Source organism: Cibotium barometz, chromosome 40 (genome assembly GCF_041138505.1).
Source record: "Cibotium barometz isolate CiBa-2024 chromosome 40, ASM4113850v1, whole genome shotgun sequence".
In the NCBI taxonomy this organism is placed as follows: Eukaryota; Viridiplantae; Streptophyta; class Polypodiopsida; order Cyatheales; family Cibotiaceae; genus Cibotium; species Cibotium barometz.
Window position 1 is genome coordinate 40,028,489 of NC_141085.1, and position 22,581 is coordinate 40,051,069.

General features: G+C 47.1%; 1 protein-coding gene across 5 annotated transcripts in view; it reads right to left on the bottom strand.

Moving 5' to 3' along the window:
* The window catches only part of LOC147615494 (transducin family protein / WD-40 repeat family protein), a 275,467-nt gene that overhangs the window by 74,794 nt on the left and 178,092 nt on the right, over positions 1 to 22,581 (bottom strand). The window lies entirely within an intron of this gene.

The window sequence follows — 22,581 nt, forward strand, 5'->3', positions numbered from 1 at the left end:
TATCATTTAATTTTATTTTTTTGCAAAAAGGAGACTTCTATTAAGTATGAATACACCATAAAAAATCACAGCTGGAAGCCGGAACAAAACAGGACCTCATCCCAAAATGTAGGGTGCTCTCAACCAATATGGGATACAAAGGTGCCAAGAGAGTCCTGTGGGGGTCCTTGAAAAAAGGAATCCTTCATCCCACTCCCTCATGAAAGCAATGCACTTTGCTTGTGCAGATCTGGATGGTCCCTGTATACGAGCCCATGTGGCCATAAGATTTTGAATAATATCTCCCCATATGGTAAAAATGCATTGAATGTCGTATTTCTGAGTGTCCTCAACCTTGTGCATATGGCCCTCCAAATCTTCCAAGCTGTGATACTGGCAATAAGCTCCCAAGTAGTATCAATCCTCTGCAGAGGTGGTCTATACTGTGAATGAGGAATATCATGTAGCATGCAACGTTGCGCCATACCTCTACAGAGGTGGTCTATACTGTGTATGAGGAATGTCATGTAGCATGCAATGTTGGCCACACCTCTGCATATCATTATGGTGGTGTCCAGGTTTACCCTCCTAGGGACCGCCTACAAAATTCTGGCCAAGGCCATCAGCCCTTTCTCCCCGCCTTGATAAATGGGACACGGATGGGTTTCATACACGATCGGAGCATTCTGGACAACATCTTCACTTTCTGGTAGGCAACCGCTTCAACAGGATGCGTCAGCAGGATCTTATTGTTCTCCTTCTTGATTTGGAGAAAGCCCATGACAGAGTAGATTGGGGCTCTAGAGGGGATGATGGGCACAATGGGATTTATGAGGGAGTGGGTCCGAGGTGTTCCGGGACTCTACTCGGCTTCACACAACCAAGTTCTTATTCAGAGAGCCAGAGGCGATACATTTCTACTTTCTCACTTGGTCCGACAGGGCTACCCTCTAGCACCTTATCTCTTCCTGTTTGTAGCTGAGGCCATAAGTAGTTCTCTCTCTGCCCAGGAGACCGAGCTCCAGGGACTGCATCTTCCGCGCGGAAGAGCAGTTGCTTAATTCCGAGTTGGCCGATGACACAACATACCTAGCTGGGGACGAGGGGAGCCTCTAAAGATATGGAGATTTTCTGTTGTGCATCTGGAGCATCGCAGATCAACTGACACAAGTCGTGCGGATTTTAGGTTGGCTCATCACCCACCAACTTGGCGTCCAGTTGAGGCTTTTCAATGGATCCCGAAGGGCACTCCAGTTCGTTATCTTGGATGTTAGGTGGGCATTGATATCTCCCCTGAGCAACAACTAGCTCCTCTCCTTTTGAGCAGTCAAAAAAAGCTGCAGTTTGGAAAAAGCTGCTATTTTGGAGTTCAGCCAGGCTTTCTTCAATCAGCCGGGTTGTGGTGGCGAACGAGGTTCTTCTCGCCACCATGTGGTACATCGCCTCTTGTTTGGCGTTCTCTTGGGCTTGTATTGGTCATGTTCCATAACTAGTTGATCCACAACTTTCTATGGGTTGGCCGCAATGGGAGGCTTGCCCAAGCCAAGGTGGCCTAGAGAGTGATCATTCAACCTGAGACGCAAAGGGGCCTGGGCATCTTCGACCCCTCCATTCACAGCTGTGCCCTGGAAGGACTTCCTCCTAGCTAGGATCTTAGTTTGCACCCTGATTCTAGGAGGCCCTTGGACTCAGAGCACGAGATGGATTTTCACGACGATGCGGGCTCGTGGCTTTAGCCCAGCAATTGAGAACAAATTTGCAGCCAGTCTCTTGTGTGCTTGGGATCATCTCACGCCGGTCCTTTGGCAATCAGATCCAGTAGCCTCCGAGGAGCTTCTTCGACACCCTCTAATCTAGAATCCCCTCGTCTGTCAGCCCAGTGGCAACGCTTGGGGCTCGCCCGCTAGGTCACTTAGAGATTGACTTAAATTCAGAGAACTGCCCCAGAGGCCCAAGAGAGGGGCCTTACTAGGATTGGAGGTATGGACAAACAGAGCCAACATCGACACTTCCATCCCTCTAGAGTGGCTGGCCCCGATACTAGACCGTCCTCCCCCGCAATGGCTGGGAGTGTTCACCAGGCATGATATACTCTTGGCAATTCATGGCGCGGATGAGACCCCCGCCCTACTTGCCTTCTCTATTGGACCTCATGGCAGACTTGACAAAGCAAAGCCCCCCTTGAAGGATTTCAAGGGATGCACCTTGCAGAGAGTGAGGGTGATTGGTTTCCATGCACATGATTGGCACATTGACCCTCCACACGCCAAGGTGGCCAGAGAGAGACTCTAGCGTTTGTGGATTTGGGAGGGTCGGCCTCTCACGTGTTTTTAGCGGGACCTGGGGGAGTGGACATGGCATGATCCAGAGGACAGTGAGGAGACTCTTGGTACCCCCTTTTTTGCACACACTGCATTGTTGGGCCGTAGGATTCACATGCTAGAGGTTGAGGGCACTGCAGCAGAACCAGTCGTAGCACTAGCACTCCTTCCGCACTTTCTCTGTGGGATAGTTTTCAGCCGCGAAAGATCGTTCTCTTTATGTGGCAGCTGGCACATAGGAGCTTGGCAGTTGGCACTTGGTGGGCCATTGGTGGTAGGCCAGCATTATGTCCGAGATGTGACCATCCCTAGGAGTCCTAGCATCATTGTCTTTGGGATTGCCTAAAGGCTCAGTAGGTTTGGCATAGGATCCCACACATCTTAACTATGGACCCTGCCCCCTCCCACATTGTTACGTGGGACATAGTTGCTTGGGCGACCAAAGCCACGGCCGTCATGGAGCGTGGGGGACTAGCCCTTCACATCTCTCACCTTCGTATTTCTGCAATGCCAGTTCGAGCTCCACATACTGGTCAATGGACTCCAGGTTCTAGCCAGCGATGGGATATTTGCAGTAGTATAGTTGCATGGATGATGGCACATCTCAAGAGCTCCATGCAGCGAAGCCATCGAAGGCACCCTCACCCTGCCAGCGGAGTCCATCTGGAGCATCTCGCTCGATATCATTCATACCCTCCATGGTCAGTGTCACAAGCAGGCGCGTGAATACAGAAACTAATTGCCAAAACACAGCATACATCCAGCATCCATCACATCATAAGCATATTCCAATACATCTGTCACAAATATACATCCTAGAAACACCAAAAGATAACCTTGCACATGACACAAAACTAGGGGCTGAGGTTGGGTCAGCCCCATCCCCCCCGCAAGGTATCTTTATTACCAACAGAGTATTCTCTTGTACAAGATGTAAGTGCTCGGGAGATCATACTCCACCGTCCACACCAGATTTATCCAAATCAGTGAAATACAAGAAAGTAAACACGCCCACGGTCACCAACCCAAGGCAAAGCAGTCACCAATTGCTCTCTTGAATACCTTCGGCCACTTGTCAAGCCCACCCAAGTACACCCTCTAGCTTAGCACTCTCCCACACAGCTGTTCACACAGCCAACTATGTTTCAAGCTTCCTCGCCACCCGAAGGTTCCACCGGATAGATGAGTTCTCCAAGCTTGCTTGGAACGACATTCTTCAGTCTTCATGGCTGGATACAGCCTATTTTCTATCCAAACAGTCCCGAAACAGGCCCAAAACAGTTCGTTCAGCAACCTGTGAGCAATGTAGCTGCCAGGCAAATCCTGTATCTCTTCCCTCCAGTGAAACTCTTGATATCCAACCCTGTTTTGTGCTGAAAACAATTCAGCCAACCTGTAGGGAAGGAGGAGAGAGTGTTGACCAGCTCTGTCGCAACCTCCCGAGCACTCAGCCAGCCCCAAAAAGATTAATAGAACCTATCGCCCAGCCAGAATCAGTGAGCAAAACCGATCAGCCATAGGCTAGCAAAAGAGAAAGTCGACCAGCCCTATAGCAAATGTAGAAGCAGCCAGCCAGCCCTATGACACCTGTGTAAGCTGTCTAACAGCCTTGTGCTCTCTTTAGAAGAAGTGACCAGGGGGCCCAAGACCTCTTGGTCCTAGGCAAACACCTTCACCACTTCAACTATCACTCATTGACCTCCACCAGCCTTTTTTAGCAACTCATGGGATTTAAACCATATGCCCGGGTGCCCATCACTAATAATTGGCCTGAGTACATTATTATAGTCCACCGTGATGTGAACTCACTTATAACTTTGTCTGCCCAGATATTAATGAGTTTGAACTTGTAACCATACACTTTAGTAAAAGCAATAATATTTAAATAGAGTTAAGCACTTACCACCTACAAAACACAAAATCACCGCCTTAGTCCCAAAAAGGTGTGCACACACGCATCAACGGGGTGTCCAAGCATCCCTGATGCCCATGGAAATTCACAGGCAAAATACCAAGCAATGTCCAGGCAACAAAACAAGTCACACATCGCACCATGATTTGGATTAAATCTCCCAACTTTCCATCTTGTACACCAAAATAGTCGCGACCATGGGCACCACCCATGCAAGATCTAAGTACTCACTAAAGCAACTACCCTTCCATAAGTTCAAATAACTCACCAAGGTTACCACCCTTCCATGAGTTCACATACTCACCAGGGTTACCACCCTTCCATGAGTTCACATAACTCACCACGGTTACCACCTTTCCATGAGTTCACATACTCACCAAGGGTACCACCCTTCCATGAGTGAGCCCATCATGCTCTTGGATACTTCCAAAAGATCATCCTAGAAATCCTTCCGCATGTCACAGCTCTCCAGAGGATTGTGACATCTCCCTCGGCTTCTAATAAGTTGCCAAGAACAGAAAAGCATCCATATATGTAGTAAGGAGATCCGGGCACTCCTCTGTTAGGAGCAGGAGACTCTGTTAGGAGCAGGAGAGATCTCTTTTGTAGCCCTACGGGCGTTTTTTACATAACTAATGAAAGGATCTTTTCTGGGAAAAAAAAAAAAAAAAAGGAGATCCGGGCACTCCTTAGAGTAAGCCTCATCAACCCACTTCGTATCAAGGACTGGGTAGTTTCTGAATTTGACAAGATATCTACGAACAAGCTTGCCACCAAACGCTTTTTGTTGTTTGTGAAAGACGATCTGCTCAGGCTGTAGGATCTCTTCCAATTCATCAATCTCAGGTTGGTCCTCCGCTACCGATTCCACTGGCTCATGACCAAACATACGGTTTCAAGAGTGATATGAAAGGCATTATGTATCCAACAATGATCTGGTAACACCAATCGAAAAACTACCTCATTGATCTTTTCCAAGATCTGAAACGGTCCATAGTACCTGCAAAATAGCTTCAGATATATTGCCTCTTTGCCTGTCTTCTTACGGAGGCGAGCTTTTTGGAATTTTAATAAAACCCAATCACCCTCCTTGAATTGCAACTGTTTCCGATGCTTATATGCAACTTTCTTATGCTTTAATTGGGATCTCTGTATGGCTGTCCTGACCTGTGAAAAGGCAGTATCCAAATCCCTGACATATTGATCTCTTGCAAATATTTCATCCTTGGTGCGTAGAATAGGAGACAAAACAACTTTGCCATAAAGAATTTCAAAGGGTGCCTTACCCGTGGAAGTATGCACCGTATGGTTATAAGCGAACTCAACAAGTGGTAAATACTTCTCCCAGTCTGACTTGCAATCAGAGACGTAAGATTTCAACAAATCAAGCACTGCTGAATTTGCAATTTCACTTTGCCCATCCGTCTATGTGGATGATAAGTAGAGGAGAAATCAATTTATTTCCCATATTATCAAATAGAGCGCACCAAAAAAGACTAGTGGTGCGAGGATCATGATCCCCCACAATCGTCTTTGGCATGCCATGATGCTTGAAGATTTGGGCCAAAAATATCTTCACCATATGTTTATGGCCTTCCAGCTGAAATGAAATGTGCTTGTTTGTTGAGGCTATCCACAATAGTCCAAATAGCATCATTCCCTTGCTGCGTTTTTGGAAGATCCATAATAAAATCCATGGCAATACTCTCAAAACGATCGGCAGTGGTTGACACAACCCTGGAGTCTTATGCTTGTCAAATTTGACCTTCTGGCAAACCAAACATAGGCATACATAATCATCAATGTTTTTACGCATCTGTAGCCAAAAAAAGTACTTCTTCAAAGAATATGTAGTGGCAAGAATTCCTCTTATGTCCTGCATAAGGTGGTGTATAGCATTCCTCCGACACCTTTTGCCTTAAATTTTTATGCACACAGAGACGATTTTGCATCATCAAATATCCATCATGTATGGAATAGTTTGGGGCAGGTTTACCTTGCTACAAATCAGCCCATATATGCTGAAAATCATCATATGTGTGATACGCGTCACGCATATCTAAGAGATCTTGATGATAGGCTACGGTAATAGCAGGCACTTGAGGCCTTTGGGAAAGCGCATTAACCACTTCATTCTTCTTTCTGGGAGTGTCACCAATTGGCCGACCATTTGGTCCATCTCCAGTTTTTGCGTCTCGTTCACTTGAGGCCAGGCCGGTGTCTCGTGTGAAGAGGCCAGTATTTTGCTGACATGGACGGGAGCCAGAGGGGTGCCACCCGTGTGTTAGCAGGATGGTGTCGTATGGACGGGAGCCAGACCAGTGCCACCCGTGTATGACCTGGACTGTGTTCGACCCATGGGATTGTCACGCCATGGAAGAACCAGTATTCGTGCCGTGTTTTGCCTATGGGACTGTCACACCATAGGGAGACTCGTGCCTGGAACTGTGTCTTACCTATGGGACTGTCACTCCATAGGAAGACCAGGTTTTTATGTTTTTATGTCGTGCCAGTTTTGTGCCGACAGATATTTTGTACTTGTTCCATGAACGGGAGATATGTCCATGTTACTATTTGCACATGCACACATATTTTGCATGTTTGAAACTGTTTTCGCATGACATGTATTTGTGTGTTTGCCTGCTTGACGTGTTACTTACTGAGCGGGGACGCCTGCCAGTGAGTCGTGAAGTCTGCTCTGTATTCTGATGAGTTTTGGTGCATGTGAACAGGTGGTAAGTATGTCGCACATATTGTTTTAATGCTTCATATTCTAACCTTTTATTTTATAACGTTAGGTGTTCACATTCACTTAAATGTGGGCACCCCCTTTGGGCACCCACTTGGGGGCCAAGGTGGGGAGCCCCACTTAAGTGAGTGTGGGGGTGGGCATGGTCACCTACCCAAACTCCCCCCACATGCATGCGTGGAAATCTCTAGTTGTAACTTCACCTTAATTTTTATAAAAAAGACTCTCTCCATCAAGCGTAAATAATCATCGCTTCCACTCTTGCACGTGAAAAAAAAAAACCGGCGGTCACCTTCTTGCGTTGAGAAACCGGCGACCATCTTCTCTTCGCTTGCGTTTCCCAGGCGGCTGGCTGCCTTCCCTGCACAATGACTGCTTCTGTTTCCTCTGTTGCTGGCTGCACCTCCTCTTCTACACGCGGCTAGTGTTGATTGCAGGTGCGCTTCACACATATAAACATTGCTGCAGGCGGCCACCTCCATACAGCATACGCTGCTCTCTGCAGGCGAATCCCTTGGTCCTGTAGGCTGCGTGTTTTCACTAGCAAACTGCCCTTTCTTTCCTCTCCAACAGGCGGCTGTCTTCCCCTGTACAGCAACTGTACCTTAATAGTCAGGCTGCTGTGCACTACTACCTGACGGCTGCAGCACCTACTGTTGGTGGCTGCGCATGTTCTCTCCAACAACCTGCACTTCCACCTCACAGGCTGCTGTCCCTCTCATGCAAGCAGCGTTCTAGCTTCAGCAGGCGCCTGTCCACCGAGTGTGTGTGCACTCCCGCAAACGATACTCTATAGGCCGGTGGCTGCAAGTTGCCATCTCTTCTCCACTGGCGTTCTACAAGGGGACTACGCATCTCCTGGGTGGCTTCATCATACCACGAGTATTGGTTTTCTATCAACCATCTACAAGTAAGTGAATTTCAGATTTCAATAAAGTATTTTATGTTTAAATCTGATAAGGGATTCATCCCGCTCGGCCAACACCCGTTCGGTGCCGGGTTGTCCAAGCTCTCTTGGAGAACCTTGGTCCAAAGGTGCTGAGATCGGGAGAGCCAGGCGTTAGTACGAGAGCGCCTGTTTGTGCGTGGTCTCGGAACACCAGTGAGGCGCTCTCCGCGGAGTCCAGTGAAAGCACAGGACCGTAGAGATTGGACCACACTAGTGGTCGTTCTGCTTCGAGCTTCTACATCAAAATTCGAGCCTATTTGTTTGGTACTGTTTTCATATGTACATGGACATTATCTGGTTCTTGGAACCCATGGAGCATTGTATTTATTAAATACTCCCAATAAATATATCATATATTGAGGGGGGGGTCGGCCCGTTCCGGCCCCAGTGCTGGTGTCCATCTTTCCATTTCATTTCATTTAAATTTCAAGTTGTTTTAAGTTGTCCATTTCAAATTTGTGGTTTTAAAGTTGTGCTATTAAGCGTGTGGGTGTCCAACGGAGTCTTTCCCACTTGACGGGATCGGTTTCATTGGTATCAGAGCACGGTTGTTTCCCTCTTCCTAGTGGGGAAACGAACCTGTGTACTGGATATCCCGCTGACAGCCAAGGCAACCCTTTGGAAGTGCCTAATTCGAGGGGTCCATCTAGTGCCTCTCGTGGGTCTGATGCCCTACGAGGAAGACACAAGCCCCTTGAAAGGGTTATGGATAGTGAATCCAAGGGTCAACTGTCTCCAGGAAAGATAGTTATGCTTGAACAAGAGCCTGATGCTATGAGGGTTGAAATGAAACATATGAGAAAACTTTTGCAGGCTCAAGAGCAAGAGTTAAAGTTCTTGCATGAAGATCCACATCTGCAAAGTGCTATTGAAGCCAGGAAGGCTGATGCTATGGTTGATGTAACTTTTGAATCAATGGCTCGTGAAGTGGGCAAGAAACCAAGGGAGTTGGCACTTGCCTATCTCCTTCGCAAAGGTGATATCAAAGAGGGGGATGACGGAGAGCTGAAATTCAGAAATCCACCTCGTTTGAAGCATGGAGATCCCGCATCCCAAAGGCTGAAATCTTTTATGCAAAAGGAAGAGGTGACTGTCACCTCTCGACATGCATCCTCTCCACAAGGCACAAAGCCTGATAGATATATGTATGCCAGTGATCATGGAGGGCATGAAAGTCACATGCATGCAAGACATGTATCTCATGGTGACAGGTCTACTTCCAGAAAAATTTTGCCTTCTGAGTTGTCTCATGGAGAGACAATGCCATATGAAGGTAAGTCACATGCATCTGAGTTTCGAGTTCGTGGAGCACATGCCACCGTGCCCCATGAAGCTTCTATGATGGCCCATGGAGCCCATGCAGACAGGGCTGCCCCCTTGGATAAGGGGAAAAGAAAAAGAGAAGACCATGAGCCTCATGCCAGGAAGCTCAAGGAATTCAAAGCAGGTGATAAATCTGTCAAATTTGATGTCTTTCATGGTGAACATGATGCTTCTAAGGTGTTAGCATTTGTGGCACAGTTCGACATTGCTTTTAGCGATGAGGATTTCACAGAAAAGTCAAAGGTACACCATGCTAGCATGTTTTTGAAAGGGACTGCTGCCCATTGGTGGATCACTGAAAAGATCACCAAGGATCCCATTTCTACTTGGAAGGAATTCAAGGATAGATTTTATGCTCAGTTTTTGCCACGCAATGCAGAGCAAACTCTCACTCAAAAGTGGGACAAGCTGGAACAAAGAGATAATGAGAGTGTGCAACGGTATGTTAACAAATTCTGGAAAGTGTTGCTGGAAGTGACTCCCTTCATGCAAATCACAGAGGATGAAAGAAAGAGGAAGTTTCGTTCTGGACTGCAACCAGCATATAGATCGGGTATTGAATTGCACCCAAAACATACGTTGCAACAACTCACAGCTTCTGCTCTTGCTACGGAGCAATTGGTGCTCAAGATTAAGCAGGATCAAGGAGGTTCCAAGGGGAAGGACAAGGCTGTCCCAAATCAGCAAAAGGGTGGACAGCCACCTAAAAAGAACTTCCGGGAGCCTTACAAGGGTGGTAAAGCTGAAAATACCACATCTAAAGAACAGGGCCCAAGAAAGAACAAATTCGGATTAACCCCGGAGCAAAGAGAGCAATATGCCAAGGATGGAAAATGCTTTTCTTGTGGTAGCAAAGACCACATGTTTCGTCAATGCCCAGATCGCAAATCAAAGCACGAGGACAAGCACACCAAAGCTAATGTACATGCAGTTCCTGATGTGCAAGGTAATACAGGTCATGATGCAAAAGAGCATATGGTTTGCAAGGCTTGGGGGCAAATCAAGGATCAGCCCGCACTCTTCATGTTTGATGACTGTGCAACTGACAATTTCATCTCTATGCAAATGGCAGCTGCATTGGGTATTGAGGTTGAAAACATGGGACCTCAGATTGAAGCCAAAGCTGCATTTATTGGTAAAGAGGTGCAGGTTACCCCTTTGATAGGGAAGTTGCGCATCCATATCCAGGGCTACCTTGATAATGAGCATTTCCTAGTTGCTCCTCTGAATGGATGTGATGTATTGTTGGGCAAGCCGTGGCACCATAGGCTTGAGCCCCGCAAAGACTACAAGTCCAATATGATTTCTTTTATGCATAAAGGCCGCATGCATTTTATTGATGCTGGCAAAGAAGGGGATTCCATCCCAGTTGTATCACACATCCAAATTAATAAAGCAATGAAAAAGAGTCTTTCAGCGTACTTGGTTTTTGTGCGTGATAGTCTTGTGCCAAATCATCAAAATGTGGATGCTATATCTATTGATAGGCTGAATTTTCTTAATGCATTCAACGACTGTTTTGCTGACTCGTTGCCAGGTGAATTACCTCCCCAAAGGCCCAAAGATCACCGTATAGATCTTGTGCCAGGTAGTTCTCCTCCTAACAAACCCGCATACCGAGTGAGTGCTGCACAACAAGAAGAAATCATGAAGCAAGTAAACGAGCTTTTAGAGAAAGGTTTGGTTCAGCCCAGTTCCTCACCTTACTGCTCTCCTGTGCTTCTTGTTCAAAAGAAGGACGGATCATTCCGTATGTGTGTAGACTATAGAGCTTTGAACAAGCTTACCATCAAGAACAGATTTCCTATTCCACGTATTGATGATATCTTGGATAAGCTTGATGGTTCGGCTTGTTTTAGCAGACTTGATTTGAAGAGTGGTTATCACCAGATACGCGTGGTGCCACAAGATGTCCATAAGACTGCATTCAGGACAGCCTTCGGATTATATGAATTCTTGGTAATGCCTTTTGGTCTCACCAATGCTCCTGCTACTTTTAATCGTATGATGGATAGGATATTCCGACCCCATCGCAAGTTCACAGGAGTCTTCTTTGATGATATCTTGGTTTTCTCCAAGAATGAACAGGAACACAGAACTCATTTGGTCACAGTGTTCGAAGAGTTGCAGAAGCATAAACTTTTCGTCAATGCCAAGAAAAGTGAGTTTTTCCTTTCAGAGATTCATTATCTGGGTCATATTGTATCCAAAGATGGAGTTACAATGGATCCTGCAAAGATAGAGACCATTCGGAATTGGCCCAAATTGCAAAACGTACATCAAGTACGTAGTTTTCTGGGATTATGTTCGTACTACAAGCGTTTCATAAGGCATTTTGCTATGATTGCCACTCCTCTACATGATCTCACGAAGAAGAAAACTGCTTTCAAATGGACTTCAAAGGAACAGGATGCTTTCTTGCAGCTCAAGCATGCGATCATATGTGGTCCAGTATTGATTGTTCCTGACTTGCATAAGTCATTCGTGGTTGAATGTGATGCTTGTGGTGATTGCATAGGAGCTGTCCTAAATCAAGAAGGGCATGCAGTTGCATACGAGAGCCGTCGTTTGCATGATGTTGAGCTTCATATGGATATCTATGAGAAAGAGCTCTTGGCTGTAATTCACGCCTTAAAGATTTGGAAACATTACCTTCTTGGGGCTGAATTTGTAGTCAAGACAGATCATCAAAGCTTGAGATACTTTCTATATCAAACCAAGCTTTCAGAGAAGCAGATGAGAATGGCAAATTTTCTTTCCATGTTTCATTTTCAAATTGTGCATACCCCAGGAAAGAAAAATGTGGTGGCCGATGCACTATCTAGGAGGCCTTATGTTGCTGCAGTCTCAGTGGCCTCTCATGGAGACCTATCTGCTATGAGAGATTTGTATCATTTGGATGCTGATTTTTGCCATATATGGACTGATTTGATGGCTGGTCATTCACATGCCTCTTATGTTATCAACGAGGGTTATCTTATGAAGGATAATTGCCTATGTGTGGTGAAGGATTTGCGTCCGTATGCCTAAATCCATTGTTGGGGATAGAGATCCCAGGACTACAAGCCTATTTTGGAGGGCTTTGTTTGATAATATGGGTACTAAACTTGAGTTTTCATCAGCTTATCATCCCCAAACGGATGGCCAAAGTGAAGCTGCAAATTCAGTTGTGTTGGATTTATTGAAATGTTATGATGTGGCAGATCAAAAGACTGCATGGGAGAAGTATCTTCCACTTGTTGAGTTTGCCTACAACAATACAATCCATGCTTCCACAGGAAAGGCTCCGTTTGAGATTATTTATGGCAGAGTGGTATTGCCACCCATCCTTCGTACTAAGGATGAGATTTTTGCAGCTGATGAATATGTTTGTGACTTGGATGTTGCCTTTGGTCAGGTGCGGACAGCCATTGCAAGATCTCAGGATAAGCATAAGATGGCTGCTGACAAGCATAGAAGGGACATGGAAGTCAAAGAAGGTCATTGGGTATTGCTGAAATTTGAGAAGGCTAGGCTTCGGAAGAGGCCAGGACGAGAAGGATCATATCCTAAGCTTTCTCCTCGCTATTATGGACCCTTCAAGGTGATTCACAAAATCAATGAAGTGTCCTACAGGCTTGCTTTACCTAGTCATTGGAAGATTCACAATGCTTTTCATGTGAGTCTATTTCGGAAATATGTGGGGCCAGATCCTGATGAGCCTGTCCCAGAAGATCCGCCAGAAATTGAAGAGCTTAAGGAGATCCTCCAGCCAGAACAGATTGTTTTTCACAAGGAGAGAAAGCTACCTGCAGGAAAGCTTTCCAGGAGATACCTTGTGAAGTTTAAGAATTATTTGCCTATTGATGCCAAGTGGGTAAATGAGGATTATTTTGCAGATTATCCACAATTGTTGCAGGCATATCTTGAGGCTTTTCAGTTGAGGTCAACTCTTTAGAAGCCCGGGGGGATGTCACCAATTGGCCGACCATTTGGTCCATCTCCAGTTTTTGCGTCTCGTTCACTTGAGGCCAGGCCGGTGTCTCGTGTGAAGAGGCCAGTATTTTGCTGACATGGACGGGAGCCAGAGGGGTGCCACCCGTGTGTTAGCAGGATGGTGTCGTATGGACGGGAGCCAGACCAGTGCCACCCGTGTATGACCTGGACTGTGTTCGACCCATGGGATTGTCACGCCATGGAAGAACCAGTATTCGTGCCGTGTTTTGCCTATGGGACTGTCACACCATAGGGAGACTCGTGCCTGGAACTGTGTCTTACCTATGGGACTGTCACTCCATAGGAAGACCAGGTTTTTATGTTTTTATGTCGTGCCAGTTTTGTGCCAACAGATATTTTGTACTTGTTCCATGAACGGGAGATATGTCCATGTTACTATTTGCACATGCACACATATTTTGCATGTTTGAAACTGTTTTCGCATGACATGTATTTGTGTGTTTGCCTGCTTGACGTGTTACTTACTGAGCGGGGACGCCTGCCAGTGAGTCGTGAAGTCTGCTCTGTATTCTGACGAGTTTTGGTGCATGTGAACAGGTGGTAAGTATGCCGCACATATTGTTTTAATGCTTCATATTCTAACCTTTTATTTTATAACGTTAGGTGTTCACATTCACTTAAATGTGGGCACCCCCTTTGGGCACCCACTTAGGGGCCAAGGTGGGGAGCCCCACTTAAGTGAGTGTGGGGGTGGGCATGGTCACCTACCCAAACTCCCCCCACATGCATGCGTGGAAATCTCTAGTTGTAACTTCACCTTAATTTTTATAAAAAAGACTCTCTCCATCAAGCGTAAATCATCATCGCTTCCACTCTTGCACGTGAAAAAAAAAACCGGCGGTCACCTTCTTGCGTTGAGAAACCGGCGACCATCTTCTCTTCGCTTACGTTTCTTAGGCGGCTGGCTGCCTTCCCTGCACAACGACTGCTTCTGTTTCCTCTGCTGCTGGCTGCGCCTCCTCTTCTACAGGCGGCTAGTGTTGATTGCAGGTGCGCTTCACACATATAAACATTGCTGCAGGCAGCCACCTCCATACAGCATACGCTGCTCTCTGCAGGCGAATCCCTTGGTCCTGTAGGCTGCGTGTTTTCACCAGCAAACTGCCCTTTCTTTCCTCTCCAACAGGCGGCTATCTTCCCCTGTACAGCAACTGTACCTTAATAGTCAGGCTGCTGTGCACTACTACCTGACGGCTGCAGCACCTACTGTTGGTGGCTGCGCATGTTCTCTCCAACAACCTGCACTTCCACCTCACAGGCTGCTGTCCCTCTCATGCAAGCAGCGTTCTAGCTTCAGTAGGCGGCTGTCCACCGCGAGTGTGTGTGCACTCCCGCAAACGATACTCTATAGGCCGGTGGCTGCAAGTTGCCATCTCTTCTCCACTGGCGTTCTACAAGGGGACTACGCATCTCCTGGGTGGCTTCATCATACCACGAGTATTGGTTTTCTATCAACCATCTACAAGTAAGTGAATTTCAGATTTCAATAAAGTATTTTATGTTTAAATCTGATAAGGGATTCATCCCGCTCGGCCAACACCCGTTCGGTGTCGGGTTGTCCAAGCTCTATTGGAGAACCTCGGTCCAAAGGTGCTGAGATCGGGAGAGGGAGGCGTTAGTACGAGAGCGCCTGTTTGTGCGTGGTCTCGGAACACTAGTGAGGCGCTCTCCGCGGAGTCCAGTGAAAGCACAGGACCGTAGAGATTGGACCACACTAGTGGTCGTTCTGCTTCGAGCTTCTACATCGAAATTCGAGCCTATTTGTTTGGTATTGTTTTCATATGTACATGGACATTATTTGGTTCTTGGAACCCATGGAGCATTGTATTTATTAAATACTCCCAATAAATATATCATATATTGAGGGGGGGGTCGGCCCGTTCCGGCCCCAGTGCTGGTGTCCATCTTTCCATTTCATTTCATTTAAATTTCAAGTTGTTTTAAGTTGTCCATTTCAAATTTGTGGTTTTAAAGTTGTGCTATTAAGCGTGTGGGTGTCCAACGGAGTCTTTCCCACTTGACAGGATCGGTTTCATGGAGGATGTAAAATCTGAAAATGAAACATAGAGAGGAAATTTGCCCATCTCATATGCTTTTCAGACAACATAGTTTGAGTAAGAAAGTACGGAAGACTTCGATGATCCATCTTAACAGTAAATTCAGCTCCCACCAAATAATGTTTCCACATCGTGAGAGCATGAATCACTACTTAAAGCTCTTTCTCATGAACCTCCAAGTAGAGTTCCACATGTTGCAACTGGCAGCTTTCATATGCTACAACATGTCCTTCCTGGTTTAATACTGCTCCAATACAATCTCCACATGCATCACATTCAATGGAGAACAATTTATGCAAATTTGGCACAATCAAAACTGGTCCGAACATGATGCCTTGCTTTAAACCATGAAAAGCCTTCTTTTGTACATCTCCCCATTTAAATACAACCTTTTCTTGGTCAGATCATGCAATGACAAAGCAATTTCAGCAAAGTGCTTAATAAAACGATGGTAATATGAGTACAGTCCTAGAAAACTTCGAACTTCATGTACGGTTCGCAACTCTGACCAATCCTTAATTGCTTGCAATTTGGCTGGATCCATGCGTACCCCTTCCTTGGATACAATGTGACCAAGATAGTGGATTTCTGATAAGAACTCACTCTTTTTACCGTTAATGTAGAGCTTGTGACTACGAAGCTCTTCAAACAAAATAGTCAAGTGCTCTCGATGTTGTTCCTCATCTTTGGAAAACACAATGATATCATATAAAAAAGTACCTGTAACTTGTCTATGTTTTCTGAAAATTAATGAGGTCATTCCACGTAATGGGTTGCCTATCAGCCTCATCCTCTGATCTAGGAAGCCTCTGTCTCAAAAACGGTTTCATGCTACTTCACGCTCTGATAATGGCAGCTATAAGTGGAGAGGAAGATGTTCTATACTCTGTCTCAAAAAAGATGAAGCGTGCATTGAGCGAGAATCAAATCTCCACCACTACAAAGTGTACAACCAGAAATGTGAACCATAAAGAAATTCCTCCAAGGCTCAGTGGTTGGAAGGAATCCTGTGGCCACCAACTTTTTTTTTCCGGGAAAAAGATCCTTCAATTAGTTAAAGAAATAACAGCCACAAAGGGCTAGATCCAACCACAAAGGGCTACATACAAACTCGCCTCATTTAAGGACGGGAATCAAATGATCATGAGGGGAAGAGATGCTTCTCCTCTGGCTGGCCACTCTATGAGGAGAAGGCTATCTTATACAAGGGGAGAGGGGGGGGGGGGGGGGGTGGAACAACCACACGGTTAGGCTATAATGCCAAATGGGGTCACCTCCTCTATCTGTGAGGAAAGGGCTAGGCCTCCAAAGTCACAAGAAAGCTTCCCGCCGCTTCCGCATGCGGTCTGAACCTCCTTGTAACTTCCCCCGCTACCCGTGGAGGGTGTGAATGATATCAAGCCATATGCTCCTGATGGTCTCTGCCAGCGGAGTGTGGGTACCCTCGATGGCCTCGCTGCATCTAGCATGCCAAATGTGCCATCTCTAGCGTGAGCCTAGCCACCAATTGCCTATAGGTGGGGCTGTGACTAGTACTACTACAATATGATGGTGAGCATAGTCACAGGGGACGGAGGGGACGGCTGCTTGGAACGCGGGGACAACGATTCGGGACGGAACAGCGACGGGGACGGACAGACTTCCCCCACGGCACGTTTCTCACAGGGGACGGCGACGGGGACGGCGCAGGGACGGGGACGCTGGCCGGGGACGGCTCTGTGAGGGGACGGCAGAGAGCCGTTGCTCGCCGTTTTTTGCCGTTGCGCTCGCCGTTTTTGGCCGTTGCGCTTTCCGTTTCTGGCTGTTGGCTTGACCTTGGGCCTTGGCCCTTGAGCCTTGAGCCTTTGAGGCTTGGCCCTCTCTCTCTCTCTTGCCCTTGAGGCTTTCCTCTCTCTCTCTCTTGCCTATCTATATAAGAACAAGCCTCTACAAGGCTACAAGAACACACAACTCTCAAGGCTTAAGCTTTCAAGGCTCAAGCTTCTTCTAGCTTCCAACTTCCAACTTCCAAGCCTCTAGGCTCTCACACAAGGCCCGCGGGCCGCCGCCCTACTATCTAGATTCTAGAATCTAGACTCTCTCTCTCTCTCTCTCTCTCTCTCTCTCTCACCTCTCCCTCAAGCCTCTTGAGTCTTCCAACTTCCAAGACTCTAGGCTCTAGGCCTCTCTCTCTTTCTCTCTCTCTCTCTCTCTCTCTCTCTCTCTCTCTCTCTCACGGTTCACCTCTCCCTCAACTTTCAAGCCTCTTGAGTCTTCCAACTTCCAAGCCTCTAGAGTCTAGGCTGTAGCCTCTAGGCTCTAGGCCTCTAGCCTCTAGGCTCTCTCTCTCTCATTCCTCAAGGCTCAAGAGTCAAGCCATCTTCAACCATGGCATCCTCCTCACGTGCCGGGGCTTCTCGTAGGATGGACATGGTGGGAGGAGGTTAACTACACCACATCCGTTCATGGAGGCGGTTCTCGGCCATGGGTATGCAAGCTTTGCCCGTACCGGCGAACGGGTGGCGCCGACAAAGTGCGAGCCTGAGAGTGGGCATGAGGTGAGGTTTTGCACGAATGTCACGCCCGAGAAGAGACGGGAGCTTCTTGACAAGCTTAGCATCTACGAAGCGGTCGAAGCGACAAGACGGACACCACGAGTGGCCGTGGATCCCGCGACGATGGGGAGAGAAACTCAAGACTCTATATAGGAGTCATGTGGTGGATAGGGATCATGCACACCATCACCTTCACCATCAAGTCGGAATGTTACTCCATCCACGACGCTGGCACCCTCCATCTCCACGGCCTCTCAATCATTACGTGGCCCACCCGGCGACAATCTACACTAGGGGAGAATTGGAACCCCAAGTTGAAGTAGGAGGTGGATATGGCGGCGGCCTGCTTCTTCTTCCACGACCACATTGCCTTTCAACAAGCGGCTAGGTAAGTGCAATCGATCATTGCCAATTCATCATTCATGTTTTCATCATCCTAGTCCCCTTCTCATTAGTAAATTACTTTCTTGAATAGGTCGGAATACTTCAAGGTCATGGTTAAGAAGATTGGGGAGTATGGCTCAACCTATACGCCCCCTCATCCGAGAGCTTACGCACTACATTGCTCGAGAAGGAGAATCGCATTGTAGAGCAAGCGGCCGACAACACAAAGCGGCAATGGGAGAGGAACGGAGTCTCCCTCATTGTGGATGGATGGAGTGACACCCGCAAGAGGAGTATTCACGGCATGGTTGCATATTCCCGCGGAGAGATGTACTTCATCTCATCTCATGATGCATCCGGCACTGGGAAGAGCGCGGATGTGCTTGCGGCGGAGTGGGCTACCACCATGGAGATCGTTGGTCCCGAGCATGTAGTGGGCTTTGTTGCGGATGGGGAGCCTTCCAATAGGGTGGCGGGAGCTATTCTCCAAGGTATGTATGGACATGTCACGGTGTCCTTTTGTATGGCTCATTGCCTAAACAACCTCCTCAAGGACATCGGGGCATTACCATGGATCAGCCCGCTCATTGAGGAGGCCAACACCATGGTCTCCTTTGTCCTCAACCACCAAAGACTTCGGCATGAGTTCAACAAGAGGTCCTGTCTCTCTCTCCTCAAATATTCCGACACCCGGTTTGCCTACAACTTTCTCGTGTTGGGCCGGTTGAAGGATTGTAGCGGTGCTTTGAGGGGGCTTTTCCTTAGCGACGAGTTTGTCGCCATGCAAGAGTCCCGTACAAACACTGGCCAAGAGTGTAGGCTACGGGCGGATGAAGCCTCTTGGTGGGAGCGTGTGAAGACCAGAGATGCTATGGTGAGGCCCATAGTCCACCTATTGAGGATTGTAGACGCTATGCAACCATGCATAGGCAAGGTCTACGAGGCCATGGATCGCATGATAGAGAAGTTGAAAGTCTTCGTGCCTGACGAAGACAGATACGAGGAGATCCATGCCTTGTGTCTAGAAAGGTGGAATTCCTACTACTCTCCATTGCATGCAACAACTTATGTGGTGGACCCAAAATTCCAAGGCAACAAGCAGGAGAGCGACCGGGAGGTGAGCGCTGGATGGAGGATCATCTTGGATCGTCTTGTGCCTGATGCATCGGTTAGGCACAAGATCAGGGACCAGCTTTCGATGTACAGGTCATTTCATGGCTCCTATGGCTGTCATGATGCACAGGTTGACCGCTCCAAAGTTGGTGCTGCTCTATGGTGGGAGGACTTTAGTTCAGATGGACTGGAGCTGCAGCAGCTTGCCATCCGCATACTTAGCTAGGCCGTCAGCTCCTCTTGCTTGGAGCAACTTTGGAACACCTACAGCCACATTGCCTCTAGGAAGAGGAACCGACTCGGGGTAGAGCGTGCCAATGACCTTGTCTTCGTCAGCGCCGAACTTGCGAATGCTTTGCAAGAGCGTGACCAAGAAGGCAGATTCCTTCAACGAGTGGGAGATCAGTCAACAAGAAGAGCAACAAGAGGATGAGGTGCAGGAGCAGCAGGCCAGTGAGGATGAGAGTGAGGATGAGCTTGATGCTTCTTTGGCACAAGCTACCCATGACCATGAGGCGAGCACTTCACGTGGATGAACATTCATGGATCATGATTCATGGGCCTTACTACTTAGCTCTAGCCTCTAGCCTCTAGTCTTCAGCACTTTTTTGTCATTGACTCATTTGAGTCCGTCCATGTATTCTGCCTCCTTAAGGCTTAGTCCTGACTCTTGACTCTTGAGTCATGACTCATTTTGTATCTACTTAATTATTAATATGACTCAAAAGCTTACCATTTTAGTGTAAATTTGTGCTCATTTTGATGTACTTCCAAAGTAGAATAAGTGTAGAGTAGAAAAATTATTAAAAAACAGTATTTTTTGAGTGACGTTCCCTCCCCCGTCCCCGTTCCCTACTTATGGCCATCCCCCGTCCCGTCCCCGTCCCCGTCCCCCGTCCCTTGTGACTATGATGGTGAGAATCTGAAGGCCTAGCCCTCCCCTATCCTCCTCATAAGCCTTGACCACTCCAACCTCTGTGGTCCAAGCGATAGTGCCCCATGTGATGATCCGAGTCGATGCCCAATCCATAGCAAAGATGCGGAGAATCCTCCACCAAATCTACTGAGCCTTCGGGCAATCCCAAAGACAATGTCTCTAAGTCTCCTCGGGGTGGCCTCACCGTGAGCAAGCCACTGGTCGGCCACCAACTGCCAACCAAGTACCGACCGCTAAACTCCTATGTGCCATCACAAAGAAAGAGGGTGATCTTTCTTGGCAGAAGGCTGTCCCACAGTCTCTTCCAGAAATCTAAAAGGAAACGCTGTGAAAGGCCCTGAGACTGCCAATGTGCTATTGCTTGCATCTGGATCTTGCAACCTAGCCGTGCAGTATATGCAAAGAAGGGGGCATCCAAAGTCTCCTCCCGATCTGCTAGATCATGCCAAGTCCACTCTCCCAAATCCCACTGAAGGCACATGAGAGGTCAACACTCCCATATCCATAGCCGCCGTAATCTCTCCCTGGCCACCTTGGCTGGTGCTGGATCAATATGCCATTCCTGTGCCCGAAAACCAATCACCCTCACCCTCTACAAGGTGAAGCCACTAAAATCCTCCAAGGGAAGCTCAGATCTCTCTAGTCTGCCATGGGATCGAATAGAGAATGTGAGCAGACCACTGTCCTCATGCCTCTCTCTAGGGCTAACTACCTGTGGGCAATCCAATCTCCAAGAGAACTAGCTGGTCCCATGCTCAAGGCGCCCCAAGAAACGTGCGGTCAGCCCGTAGCATGTGGCAAGTGGGTAAACGGATCAGGGGGTTCCAGACCAAAGGGTGCCAAAGCCGCTCCTCTGAGGCAACTGGAGCTATCTGTCTGAGGGCGGGCCTAAGGTGCTCCCAAGCACGAAGTAAGCTGGCTGCAAATCTGTCCTTAAGACCCAAGCTAAAACCACGGGCTCGCATCTCTGTGAAGATCCATCTGGTACTCTGCGGCCAAGGGCCCCTAGACTTGGAGTGCGGGCTGAAATCTAGGCCAATAAAAAATCCTTCCAGGGCTCACCACCGAGAAGGAGGCCTCTAACAATCAACTTGCCCAGCAAGGTGCTCTAAATAGCTAGGTCAATGAGGCCTAGCCCCCCTCTGCCGACGAGGCTGAATAATCACTCCATTCCACCTTGGCCTTGGCTGGCCTCCCATCCCTTCCGGCCCATAAGAAATTCCGGATCAACCTCTAACCACTAACTTGCAAAGCAATGCTCTACAATGTATATCCAGATCTACAATATATTCCCCCCCCCCCCTTCCTCTCTGGGCGTATAATAAGTCTCCCATGATTATTTTATATTTTAGAGAAATATTTGTGGTTCAAATAAATATTCGTATGAATTCAAATTTTAAAATAATCTTCCAATATATGAAATATTTAATTTATTTATTTGCTAACATAGACTCATTAATGAAAATAAATAAAAAATTATTAGATTGAAATTTTCTTTTATTTTTATCTTAATTATTAATATATAGTTCTTTAATTGTTTATGATATATATAAATATATCTATGTATGTTAGCACAAAGCTGAAATGTTTTTTTAAAGAGAAAATAGTTTTATATATTAGTAAAGTTCCTACATAGACACCATGAAGACCCTGTGCTGCAACAAGCCTTCCACAAAATATACAAACATTAACAAATTCCCAGATCCATAAATATCCCATGACCCAGCATGCCATAGATCTCAAACGCTAGGAATCACAAAAGCTAGCAGCTAGACACTTAAGTAGTGGGCTAGGTGTACAATCAGATGGAGCCATTTACATTTAGAGCAACTTCCCTTTCCAGGAGCAATAGAAGAAACCAGCTGCATCCTTTACCTTTAATATTCCCACGAGAAATTCAGTCCCAGCTGAGCAACTAGCCTCCAATGAATTGATACTTTTTATGTGGATTTCCCTTTGATACACCGGTGTTGTGATGTATCGAGCCCCCATTTGGGGACCAGATCTCAAGAAGGATAGCTGGAAGAGGGTAGAGGGACTGCAGTTTTCCCACATGATCCAAAGCAAAACCTCACTGCCCCAGCCCATCATTCTTGAAGAGTTTGGTTGGAGCAGCATCCCCTCACTGCCCCAACCCATCATTCTTGAAGAGTTTGGTTGGAGAAGCACCCCTAGCGGCTGATGCCCTCTTCTAATTATTGACTTTCATTTACCACATCTACACCTTGGATAGGCACAGGCTCCACAATATTGCAATGGAATTGTCTAGGCACTAGCAGAGCAAGGACAAAATTAGGAGGTGGTAAGTATGCCAGGGTTACACAGTG